Source organism: Leopardus geoffroyi, chromosome D3 (genome assembly GCF_018350155.1).
Source record: "Leopardus geoffroyi isolate Oge1 chromosome D3, O.geoffroyi_Oge1_pat1.0, whole genome shotgun sequence".
Lineage (NCBI taxonomy): Eukaryota > Metazoa > Chordata > Mammalia > Carnivora > Felidae > Leopardus > Leopardus geoffroyi.
This window is the reverse complement of record NC_059339.1, coordinates 43,290,127-43,302,985: the sequence shown is the minus strand read 5'-3', so window position 1 is coordinate 43,302,985 and position 12,859 is coordinate 43,290,127. Positions and strand designations below refer to the sequence as shown.

Sequence of the window (12,859 nt, the reverse complement as noted above, 5' to 3'; positions counted from 1 at the left end):
TTATATCCAATTGATACATACAGACACATGTCTGTGGGAGCTCATTTAAAAGGAATTAAATAATGTATTATACCCCTAATGAATCAGCATTGCATTTAATTAGGTAACTAAACACTGTATCTTTTTTTTTAGACCTAAATTAAAAATTATAAGCCAATATAATTTGGGAGAATAATAATTAAGACACCACACTATATATAATGGCTTTCCATTAAGATTTCATTAACTTAATGTTTTTCTCCCTTTGGATTAAATTACATCAGGCCAAAATGAACTTGCCCTAGGGCAAATTTTCTAAGGAATGAATGTAACATTTACTAGGAAAGACAAACACAGTAAAATAATTTTTTTTTTAGATATTTTTTAGCCAGATGGAAGGCTTTACTTTAAAAATGTAAAAGGTCATAAAAGCCCCCTTTTGGGGGGCAATCATAATTTTTTTAATAGGCCAAAGTGAATATTCTTAACATACAAATGTGACTTTTAATTCTTTAAAATGCAGTGGGGAGTAAGTTTTCCTGAACAGTAAGAAGGAAAATCCCTCTGAGATTATGAAGCCATAGAATTTGAGACTAAAATTTGCTCACATCTGCTTCATGTATGTGTTTTCTTAATGAAAGCATTTTGTCTCCCCACTAGTAAGGATGCAGATTTCAAAGTATTTACACTATTGTTAGAATAATGTGTGCCACACGAGACAACCTCTATACATGGCAGATTTGATAAACAACGCGAACTATTTTCTTATGCAATTCATTACCAACACAAGCTAGCAGAGAATATGCACCAGAGTGAAAGGGAAGGTAGGACTGTGTGATGGTTGATGTCAATTCGAATGTCTGATTTAGGCCAATGTGAATAATGAAATCTTAGTGAACAACCAAATAGGGAGAGAAGCCCTACCATCTATGAGTGATTTCCCATCACCTTATCTATTGCATCTAGCACTCTTCACTTGCTAATCCTTATTGCCCTTATTTTCTTTAGTGGGATGATTCTTTTAATTATACTCCATAGACAAGAAATGTTTATCAATTTATAAAAGTTATACATTTATAAATAAATTTATGAATTCATAAAGGACTGTTTAAACAATGTTTTCCTCCAATAAGAGAATTATTAACTATGCATATCTTTTCTTCAAAATGAAGTGATAAATTATAAATAATGTATAAGTATAATAACGGTACTAAATTTAGATATGGAAATTACCCTCAAAGCTGCTGGGTGTGAATAATCAAACCTTTCCTATTTATGCTTCTGGCTGAGAACGAAACAAGTGATGGAGACTTAAAGAAATGGAAAAATCCTTCACACGGTTTCTTGTGACCATGAGTGGAGGGCAAAGTCTTTTTCTCTAGAGTCCAAAGACAAGATAAAATGTCTGTGATTTGAAATCAGAATGGATCTGCTGCTCCACTAACCATGGCTTGAGTATTGCCATAAACCTCTGATGGAGGATTCCCCAGTACGAGGCTGCAAATGGCAGTTCTTGCCATCTTGATATTTTGTAAAGAGCCAAGGATGTGAAACTTCACATCAGCCAAAATTATCCTTGTCCATGTCACACTCTCTGTGGTGAATTTGGGTGGTTCCTCCTTTGCCAGTGATTCTTCCTATTGCCCCACACAGGTGGTCTCCCTTTAGGGTCATCACATCTGTAATTTCAAAAGACTCTAGGAAAAGGTCACCCAACCTAATGAGGGCAAGTATGTCCTCCACCTGAAACCCAAGAGAAAGGCTTTCACAAAATCAGCTGCTTTTGTCAAAATACTAACGTCCTTGGTTTCTTTACAAGTCCTGATTCCACATTCCTGAATTTCAAGGTAAAGCGTATCTGAAGTCGCAAATGTTCTACAATAGGAGAAAATCTCTGCATCCGTTCTCTTTTAATGGCATGTATCTGTTAGCTGGGACTGGAATTTTCCTTGTTTCTTCTTTCCCACCTAGGAATCCAGGGCCGGAGAGGGGTGGGAAACCGGGCCTCCCTGCGGCCGGGCCTCTGCCTGCCTTGTCCATGCGGCTGCTATTTCCCTGGGCCCCTGGGCCATCCTGGCGGGTGACCTGGGTGAAGCTGTCCTTAGCCCTGGTGCTCTGTGCCTCCATCCTCGGAAGAATTTTTCCAGTCCCAACTTGTGCTTCTGGCTTGAATGTGTGTGAGCTGCCCTTATTGCCCCTATTTTAATTCATAGCTCTTATCACTGCCTGGCATCACAGGTTTATTGTTTATTAGTTTATTTCCTGTCTCTCTCAGTAGAATGTAAACTGTCTCAGGGCTGGGTTCTGGTTTGCTCACTGCTGCATCCCCAGCTCCCGGAACAGGACCTGGCACATGGAAGTTATCAATAAATAAATCCTTTGGAGAACTACAGACTCTGTACCTAGATAACTTTGCTTATTAATTACCCCTATTTTAAAAACTTTAATTTTTCCAGAGCTCTTTCCTAACTGCCTAATTACTTACTAGTGAATAAATTATTTATAGTGCATTCGAAAGATAATGTTCTCTTTCACTTACATGTTACATTTGAAGCTTACAGTGAATTAAAAATCTCTAAGGTTTTATTTGTACAACAAAACTGCTAAGAATATGAGAATAAATGGGCTAAGCTCAATTTATTAATCCAACTGAGTATATAAAAAGTAGAAATTTAAATTCTTTAATTTAAATTTAAAACTTTAAATTAAAAAAATTTTTATTTTTATTTATTTATTTTTTTCAACGTTTATTTATTTTTGGGACAGAGAGAGACAGAGCATGAACGGGGGAGGGGCAGAGAGAGAGGGAGACACAGAATCGGAAACAGGCTCCAGGCTCTGAGCCATCAGCCCAGAGCCTGACGCGGGGCTCGAACTCACGGACCGCGAGATCGTGACCTGGCTGAAGTCGGACGCTTAACCGACTGCGCCACCCAGGCGCCCCTAAAAAAATTTTTAAATAGTCGACTTTAAATTATTTTCAACCTACCTTCATATCACCACAAAAAACAATTACCGTACAGACACAAGTCCACCTGAAGATCTGAATATTCTAGGGGCACCTGGGTGGCTTAGTTGGTTAAACATCTGACTTCAGCTCAGGTCATGATCTCATGGTTCGTGAGTTCAAGCCTTGCATCAGGCTCTGTGCTGACAGCTCGGAGCCTGGAGCCTGCTTCAGATTCTCTGTCTCTCTCTCTCTGCCCCTCCCCTCCTTGTGTTCTCTTTCTCAAAATAATAATAAACTAATAATAATAATAAACATTAAAAAAAAGAACTGAATATTCTAAAAAAGGGAAAACTTCTACTGTAAAGTCATCATCATATGAAAGAATATTTTTAGGACCCAAAATGGAGAACAAGTAATAAAACTAGTTTTCGCAGGGGTGCCTGGGTGGCTCAGTTGGTTAAGGGTCTGACTCTTACTTTTGGCTCAGGTCATGATCTCAGGGTTGTGAGGTAGAGAAGCCCCAAGATGGGCTCTGTGCTGAGCATGGAGCCTGCTTGGGATTCTCCCTCTCCTCTGCCCCTCCTCCTCCCCTGCTCCTGTGTACTCTCTCCCTCTGTCTTCCTCTCTCTCAAAAAAAAAAAAAAAAAAAAACCAACCAAACCAAAACAAATAAACAAACACTAGTTTTCCTGACAAGTGTTTTGCTAACCAAAAGGACCAAAATTTTTAAAATACAGGATGATCCCCTGATGGTACCCTTCATCATCTTTCCATGTAAACGGTTGTCCACTTTGTATTTGAGTGGCAACATATAGGAACCATGATCACATCATGCGGCCTCTTACAGCTGGTCAATACATTTTATCTTGACAGGCTTACTATGTGGGATTTGCATTCAGCGCTTCGTTCTCTGCATCTTGTCTTATACAGAAGATTCTTCAGGACGAGAATCATGCCTTATTCACGTTTATTTCTTGAGGCACTTTGGAGAGTGCCTCGTACACACTTGGTGTTTAATAAAATCTTAATTGAATGAATGAGTGACCCATGGAATGTGGAGGAGGAAGGAGAGAATAAAGGACCACTGAGGTGTCTAGCTTGGGTAAATTGAGGAAAGTGGGAACTCATGAGGAGGAGTCTACTGGGAGCAAGCTAATGAGTTTGACTTTGGATGTGTTGAGTTTGAAGTGCTATTGTATCTCTGGGTTGGGGTATCCAGTGAGTAATTGGAAAAACTGGGCCACAGCTCAGGAAAAGTACCAGAGCGCCTTCTCTCACATTCATTGGTTCTTGGTTCCTTCCAACGTACAGAGGGTTATGCTAGAAAAACAGCAGCAACAGTAGTAGTAGTGATGATGATGATACATGCTAACACTTAATGAACCATTGCCATGTACCAGGCATTATGCTAAGAGTTTATATACATGATTTTATCTAACTGTTACAGAAACCCAATGAGGTAGTTCTGGTATTATCTAGGGAGATTTAACTTGTCTGTTGTCACAAGCCTATACCTTAATTATTTTACAAAAATCCAAACAAACCCAAGAAACCTTGAAGAGTATATAAGGAGAGTACTGCCATCCTGAACTCTACATATCTTTTCTATTTGTTCCTCTACACGCAGGTCTGGAACTGTTTCCACAATGAACCTGGGCTTGATTATGGCCATTCACTAACCTCATTAATTTATTAATTCATTTACTGACAAGTATTTATTCAGTTCCACATACTATGTTAAGTGCTTACACCTACATTAAAACAAGTACTAAAATAATGTTATCACTAACAATAAAAATAAAAGATATAATAGTAAAAGAAGCAACAGATGACATAGACATTCCTACTACAAAAGGAGCCTGGGTGTCCAAGAATTCACACTCAGCTCAGCTACTGCTAATCTGACTAGGAAACCTCATTTAGCTTGGCTGGGTCTCAGACTCCTTATGTAGAAGCTAAGGGGGAGTTCTGCTGTACTGCCAGTGTGAAGATACAAATTCTTTCCGAACCATTTGATATATTAGAAAACAATTTGAGCATAACATGAATTTCACTTTGTTGCTAATGCAAAATTTCTTCTGTGACAAACACTAAGTGAATGCAGAAAACGTCATCCAGCTGAATTGAGCCATGTGCAAATACACAAAATGCGCAGTGTGTGTGCGTGCCTCCCCCCGCCCTCCCCACGCACATTTTAAACACCACCCAGCTACCTCGGTTCCCTGTGTGTTGTGAGCCATTCCCATCCACATCTGGTGTTAGAACTTTCTATCTGATATCAGATAACCTTCCTTCCACCCTTTCACAAAACTCACAAGCTACAACCCTTTCAGTATCTACCTCCTCAAACAAACTTCTCAACATAAAGTGCCACATTTACCATAGTATTTACATGCTTCTTAACATATGTTTCTTTAATGTGTATAAAACTGTGCTAATCTTTTTACAGAATCTTATCTTTTTTAAAAAACATATGTCACTGGTGAAGTCTTTGAGTGTTGTGCCCTGTGCCCCTTACCCTACGTTTCCCATTAGTCTGTGGTTTTTATCACATGATTTTGCATAGTGCAGTGGTTTTTAGGAAGGCAATATGCTGCATGATAGCAGAACTGACTGTACTCGGATCATGCTTAAATTTAACGTTCAGTTCTGCAAAACTTCACTATGTCATTCCTAGATTGAATGTTTACCTTTGATAGTCCTTTAAACAAATCTTAACATGCTGAATCACATCAACAGGAGGCTGAAAATAAAAAGAATTTAAGTATGAACTTGTTTCTTCCCCCCTATAAGGGAAAAAAGGACCAAGTCATACCATTTAAATGACCACACATTTGCTGTCCATTTTGCTACTCCCTCAGGAAAAGCACCTACTTCCTTGCATTTGAAAATTCAGCACTTTAGAAAGGCTGGCCCTTGGTTTCCTACACAATCAAGGATGCTTGGGGCTTCATTTAAGGTAGGACTGGTATGGGCCCAAGAAACTTAATATAGTCAGAAGATTACTGGCATGTGGCTGCCAGTTTTTTCTCTGAGACTCCTATGGCAACTGAACAGCTGGCTTCTTACGAGATTCTGGCATCTCGAGGAGGCCCTGAAGTCAAGTTATTGCTTAGCCCAGAAGCCGATCAGCTCTAGGAGTCACCACTTGTGGAAGACAACACAAGGTTTTAGAGGCCGGTCCTGATCATCACCTAAATCTAGGTCTGCTCTGTTTCTTAAAAGGCTGGAGAAGAGATCTGCTGTGGCAGGTGGTAATCTTCTGAATATAATCATGGGAAAAAAGAGAAGAAAGAAGGAAGTTTAGGGGTGCCTGGGTGATTCAGTTGGTTGAGCGTCCAACTTCAGCTCAGGTCATGATCTCACAGTTTGTGGGTTCGAGCCCCGCACTGGGCTCTGTGCTGACAGCACACAGCCTGGAACCTGCTTCAGATTCTATGTCTCCCTCTCTCTCTGCTCCTCACCCGCTTGCGCTCTCTCTCTCTCCCTCTCAAAAATAAATAAACATTAAAAAAAATTGTTTTAAAAAGAAGGAAGGTTAAGTACCCTGCAAGATTGTCCATAAAAATCAAACTCCTATCCCAAGAGGGAGTCATTACACAATTATAGGATGCCGTCTTATTACTACTAATACTATAACACTACTGAACTATTATCCATATATCATTAAGCCATTCTTACTGGCTGGGAAAAAGGAACAGGAATTATTAGAATATATGCTTTCCACTGATGATGTAAAACTGTGAAAGAACATGCCAACCACTGAAAAGTGGTTCAAAGCATCATTTGACAATGGAAGAAATAAGGGAAGATACACAGTGCTTAAAACTGAAGATACTTTAAAAATACGTAAACTGATAATGGTTGATAATGACCCAGAGAGATAAATGTGGTACATGGTATTTCCATGACAAATCTCCATAATTGGGGGTGACTTGCTTTCACAATGAACCTTGCACTAGGTTTCTATCACCCATGTTTCTATATTGTCTGAGCAGCCACATCTAGCTTATTCTTCCTCCACAAGGCCTCTCCCGGCCACTCTTCCTCACTGTCCTGATCAGCTCAGGCTGCCACCATCTCATGCCAGGTGGGATGCAATGGTTGTCAAACTCAAACCCCTATCTGAGGTACCTCCTCTCTTATCACTTCCCTACTCACACAGCCATCAAAATTATCTTCCCAAAATTCATATTTGAAGCTTACTTTCTCTTCTGCAATCACACAATGGCTACCTTTTCCTTACAGAAGTCTTTGGATGGGTTTTAGTGCAAACATCATCTCCACTGCACCCCACTGTTCTGGTCTAAACTATCTTTTCCTGCTTCATCTCCCATCCTGGCCATCCCTACATCCCCCAGTTGAGCCAAAACACTTGCCATTCACAGAAGTGTCCTTCCTATATGGCCCCTGCTCCAGGCCAATGCTCAGCCTAGGTTGACTAGCAGCTTTCTGGTGTTATTTAGTACTTATTCCTGATACTGTAATTCTCTTCACTTACACTTCCCTAGCTGGATTCTGAATTTGTTAAAGATTTTAGCACCCAGCACACTCTCTTGCACATAATGAACACTATTAATATTCACTAAATGTAATTAGGCTGAACTTATAAAAGAGAAAGGATGAGAAGTTAAATTCATAGAAATATATGGCTGACATATATCTGAAGTCTCTCTTTATACATAGCTTTTTCCTGAATATTCTGAGGTAGACAAAGCATTCAGAATTTTGTCTGCTCAATAAGAATCCTTCTGGATATCTAAAATATGAATATTGCATTATACTGAATAGCCTCCTACACATAAGTTGAAGACACGTATTTGTTCTCAAAACACAACAAGTGTCCAAATATAATGACTATTATTTTGATGGGTTAGGCTAAAGAATTTCCTGGAACTTTGCACTCTTGTTTCTGATAACACACAACAGAAATCTGGACTGAAATCTAGACTCTTTATCTTCTGTTCACAGCAACTGTCCACAAAAGACTCTGATTGTGTTTCTGGCAGTCAGATATTCTTAATAACTGTTCACCTTTCCCCTCTGGTCTTCCATGTGTCTGTGTTGTCTCTGGAGAGAATTTAAGTCAGAATCCGTGACTAATGTGCATAGTATGTCAGCCAGACTATTGCTACGAAATAAGCTCCAGCTAGCTAGCCATCAACTCTTTGTTGCTTCTTGGTCAAGTTACTAGACTGCATGAAAAAACACTACTTAGTGATTAAAATACTGCTCAAATAGGCCCTGCTCTGCCACAGGACTAACTAGACAAAGGGGTCTTTCTCAGCTAGAGATCTGTTTATTTTACAGGTAACAAAGGAAAAAAGAAAGGATGGCTTTCAGGAATTTAGATGTGGGACTCTACTGTGTAAATGTAGTTTGGTACAGACATTTCATAGATCTCTTCTGTGTTCAACTGGGATTTTCAGGCCTTACTTCCAGTTTATCTGGGAGTCACCTGAATCAAAAGTCACAACCAGAGGTAGCCATCACAAGGAAGCATTTAGATTTCCTCTAAAGAGCCACAGAAGAGTTTTATATTGTTCTTTGATGATCTTACATGTGTTCATCTTTCCTTCACAACCAGACTGCATGTTTCCTGAGGCCAGGTTCCATGTTTTATGTTTTGTTTGTATTCCTCACACGGCCGACAGAGTCGCCAGTGTTGAAATATATAGCACAAGCTCATTAAATATCTTCAATTAATTGATTTTGCTATAGAAAGTAGCACACTACTTGTGTCTTTCAGAGATTTCTAGCTCATGACTAGAAATAACCACATATTTATATGATCCAGCAGCTTCTGAGGTGAAAAGCATTCCCTGAGTAGAATAAAATTGAAGATGGAGGGGGTGGGGGGCAGTGGAGGAAGGGAGTCAGCAGTCACTGAGGAGAAATTACAAAAATTACAGTAGGCTGTCTTGGCCCAAACCAGGGACTCTCTAACCAGGACTCTATATTTTCAGAGAACAGCTCCATTAAATATTGATGATTGGACTCTGAAAGCCCTAGAATTAAATTCCAATCCTGTTTTAATTTTATGGGCTATGCAACATAAAGACCGAGGAAGAACATCTGGGCCACTGGGCCACATGCACATGTTCACAGCTGGAAGAGATCATAGATGACCCAAGTTAAATTAGCTTCAGGGTGGCCACCTGCACCACATTTTTATTTCTCTCAAATTCTTTCCCCTGCCCATTTTGACCTGTCCCATGACTCTCCACTTAAACCGATTTTTTTTTTTAAGTCTATTTCCGTAGTCTCTTTTCTCTCATACTCTCGAGTTAGTTTTCATTGCATTGGTGGTGTATGTGCACACACATGGAATGAGGCACTTGCATCATTTGCTCAGATGATAGCTGGTTGAGTTATCTTTCTTTAGTATATTCCTAAGTACAATTAGAAAGGACAGGAAATGACTCCAGGGCTAAAAGTTTTATTCTGATTTGGGTAAGTGGTTTGAGTCAACCCAGATGGTGATACTTCATGTCACAGCATGTGACTGAAAAGAAAAGTCTTTGGAGAAATAATAGGAATGACAAGAGCTTGCATTTACTGAGCCCTTACCAGATGCCAGGCACTTTCTCCTAAGCTCTTTTGCATCTATTAATTCACTTAATGGACTATTTGAGCTACAAAAATGGGTTTTAAAACAAGGCTCCAATATTTCTCTAGCAACTAATAAAATAGACTAAGGAAAGTAGAATTTAAAGCTTTGACCTGTCATCCCAAAGCACACATATTTCTGAAGAAATATAATTTTTAGAAATTTATAGTCTACGTACACATGGTACATGTATATAGTTGAGTATAATTCAGCTTTGAACTCTGGGATATATTTTGAGTTTAACTTTTAAAAAAATGATAAAAGGGGTAAGATGACATATGTGCTAGATTGTAAAGTAAAAGCCATATTCTTAAATGAAAGTAAAAAAGAAATTAATTTGGCCATAGAGATACTGTTGGATCTAGAAAAGTAGACATGAGTGATTTCAGATGTTGTACTCAGAATGCCAGCATAAACCTTACTCTCTTACAACCCGGGCTGACAAATAAATTAATAACTTACTTTTCCTAACTCCTTTCTTCCAAGTTGATAGCTTAGCCTCAAATATAAAATTGTACTATATCATGGAGCTAAAATTCATTCTAAATTTTAATATACTCAATATTTCTGCCAACTATTATTTTTAAACACATTAAAATCTTAAGTGAACATATGTCATTTTATTTGCAATACTTTAAAAATTTACACATCAAGTTTAGCTGTGCTTTATAACAAAAGAAGAGATACAATGCAAGATCAAAAACTCTCATTCCACAAAATCCCAAGCACCCCACATCTACAAACTTTCACTGAATCTCTCTGAATAGTCACAGAAAGAACAGAAGAAAGAACAGACTAGAAGTCTGGGGGCAAGGCCATAATTATGGGAAGTTAAAGAAGCAGCTGGCAGGAAAGAATAATAAATAAAGGAAGCAGGACTTATAATTTTGGATAGGAACTGGCTGTTCCTATTAACATGCCTCAGCTATCTGGGAAACTTTTTCCAGAATTAACTCAAACTTCTCTACCTTCCTCTGACAGTGCCCTTGCTCTGAGAAATCAAGGGCATCTCCTCATTCTTTGTAAATACTTCCACAATGGCACATTCTTCACTGTTTTATAATTATTTGTTTCCATGTCTGCCTTTTCCTCAAAACCATGAACTTAAAAAAGAGATTTTTTTGTTTCCTTCATAGGCACTGTCCGTATGCCTATACCAACCAAAATAGTAGCTCATCTGAAGATGAGCTTAATAGTATTTGTTGCATGAATGAATGAATGAATGAACAAGCAAATGGAAAGAGGTAATTAGGCTGGCAAGGGAGAGAAAACCTAGAACACAGAGAAGAATACCCTCACAGCCACAACAATTCAAATTTTCTGAACCTCATGGTTTCCAGAAGTATGAAGTTTTTTCATTTTTCCAACTTTCTCTCTCTCTACCTACCTAACAATGTGTATCAAGATATAATTCACATACCATCTATTTGGAGAATAGCACATGCAGTAATAATAATTAGGAAATACTGCTAATACCTTACATTTAAATAGAGTTTTACATAAAAGCATTTTCAATATGTTAATGCACTGGATTCTCCCAACATTTCTTAAGCACCCGACTTCGGCTAAGGTCATGCTCTCTCAGTTCGTAAGTTCGAGCCCCACATCTGGCTCTGTGCTGACAGCTCACAGCCTGGAGCCTGCTTTGGATTCTGTCTGTCTGTCTCTGCCCCTCCCTTGCTTGTGCTCTCTCTCAAAAATAAATAAATAAACATTAAAAAAAACATTAAAAAAAACAGACAAGCATATCAAAACTACCATGTGATACAGTGAATGCCATAATAAAAGAATGTAAAGTCTCTCTCAGCATTATCATTCTGATTTCCTTTACCATTTCTTTCTCTTAAAATGAAGTTCTGGAATCTAATAACAAAATATTGCTTCTGATGACCATCATTAGGAAATGGGAAGTGTTACACACAGGGATTCTGAGCCTGTGAGCCAGTGCTGTTCTCCTCAATGCTGGGGATGTCTAAGGAGTCAGTCAGACAATGATTCAAAGAATGAAGAAGAGGTTACCACGTGTGAAATGTAGGCTGGCATTTCCCTTCCTTCATATTCATGCTGTGGCTCTCTGATTTTCCATCACCACAATATTTCCTATAGAGATGGATTATAAAATTCAAGTCTTCGATTGTGACATCTACATAGAGGGCATTTGAATATTTATCTGCAGCCATGACTTCTCTCCTGAGCTCAGTGGATGGATCCACCTCTTTGTGGATACTTCTACTTTAAAATCTTACCGTGACCTAACGTTGTTTACCTCAAATTAGGTAACAGCAACAGATTACCTCACAAGTGTTCCTGATTCCAACCTTTCCTTTCTTTTAACCCATTTTATACACTAGCATATACAAATGCTCCTAAAACTGAGGTTTGTAGTATGCCTTCCACTACGTGACACCATCCAAACTTTCTAAGCTGATCTGCAATGAACTCCTACTCTCACTCATGGCAGGTTACCGACATACTGGATTGGAGCAGAGGCAGAAGCTTGCCTCTGGCACTTGATTGCCATGACCTTGGGCAAATAGCTGAGCCTGCTAGGACTGAGTAAAAATCCCATGCCAATGTACAGCCCCAGAAGTAAGAAAGGCTTACTTCCTAGGTTTTCTATGTTCCTGCCCTTTGTTCTTTGCATATCCTGCCTCTCCAAAGTGAGTTCAAGTATCACCTTGCTTGTGAAAGTTTCTTCAAGTACTCTGGCCCAGAATGACTTCTGCTTTTTCCAAACTCCCAGGACCTTTACTTCCAGCTCTTTTCATAATCCTAGAGCCATCTCTTGGAAATCTAGAAGTCACTGCCAAGAGTTCATTTGGTCCAGTCACTTGCTGGCTGGAGAGTTACCTCTTTTTACTGATCACCCAAGGCTGTCTCATATACAATCCATAGTGTTCACTAATTTTCTATATGTGTGTTAACAGGGAATATATATATATATATATTATATGAAAAATATGTATTCTGTACATGCATATTCTCTTTCCAACTAATGCATGAACTCTCCAAGAACAAGTACTTCTCTAATATTTCCCATAGCACCTAAAACAACGTATGTACTTGAGTACTGAACTGACTTTTAAGTATCTTCAGATTGGAGTTAAATTATTGGTCAAAATCTCCAAATCTGGAAAAATGGATGCATTAATTTTTCATGGCTGAAAGAAACCACGGGTCAAACCTGGAAGAAACTCAGTTAGCTTGTATCTCACTTTCATGTCTTTCGGTTAGTAAAATAAAACCATTCCTTTCATTTAAATATCCTCTTGGGCCTTCTATTGAAATGGTGGTTAAGAACAGTTGGCTCTGGACGTGTG

General features: G+C 38.8%; 1 protein-coding gene and 1 pseudogene across 1 annotated transcript in view; both read right to left on the bottom strand.

Annotated features, from left to right (window-relative positions):
* The window catches only part of COLEC12 (collectin subfamily member 12), a 197,189-nt gene that overhangs the window by 125,103 nt on the left and 59,227 nt on the right, over positions 1 to 12,859 (bottom strand). The window lies entirely within an intron of this gene.
* On the bottom strand, positions 987 to 2,684 carry LOC123587846 (annotated as a pseudogene).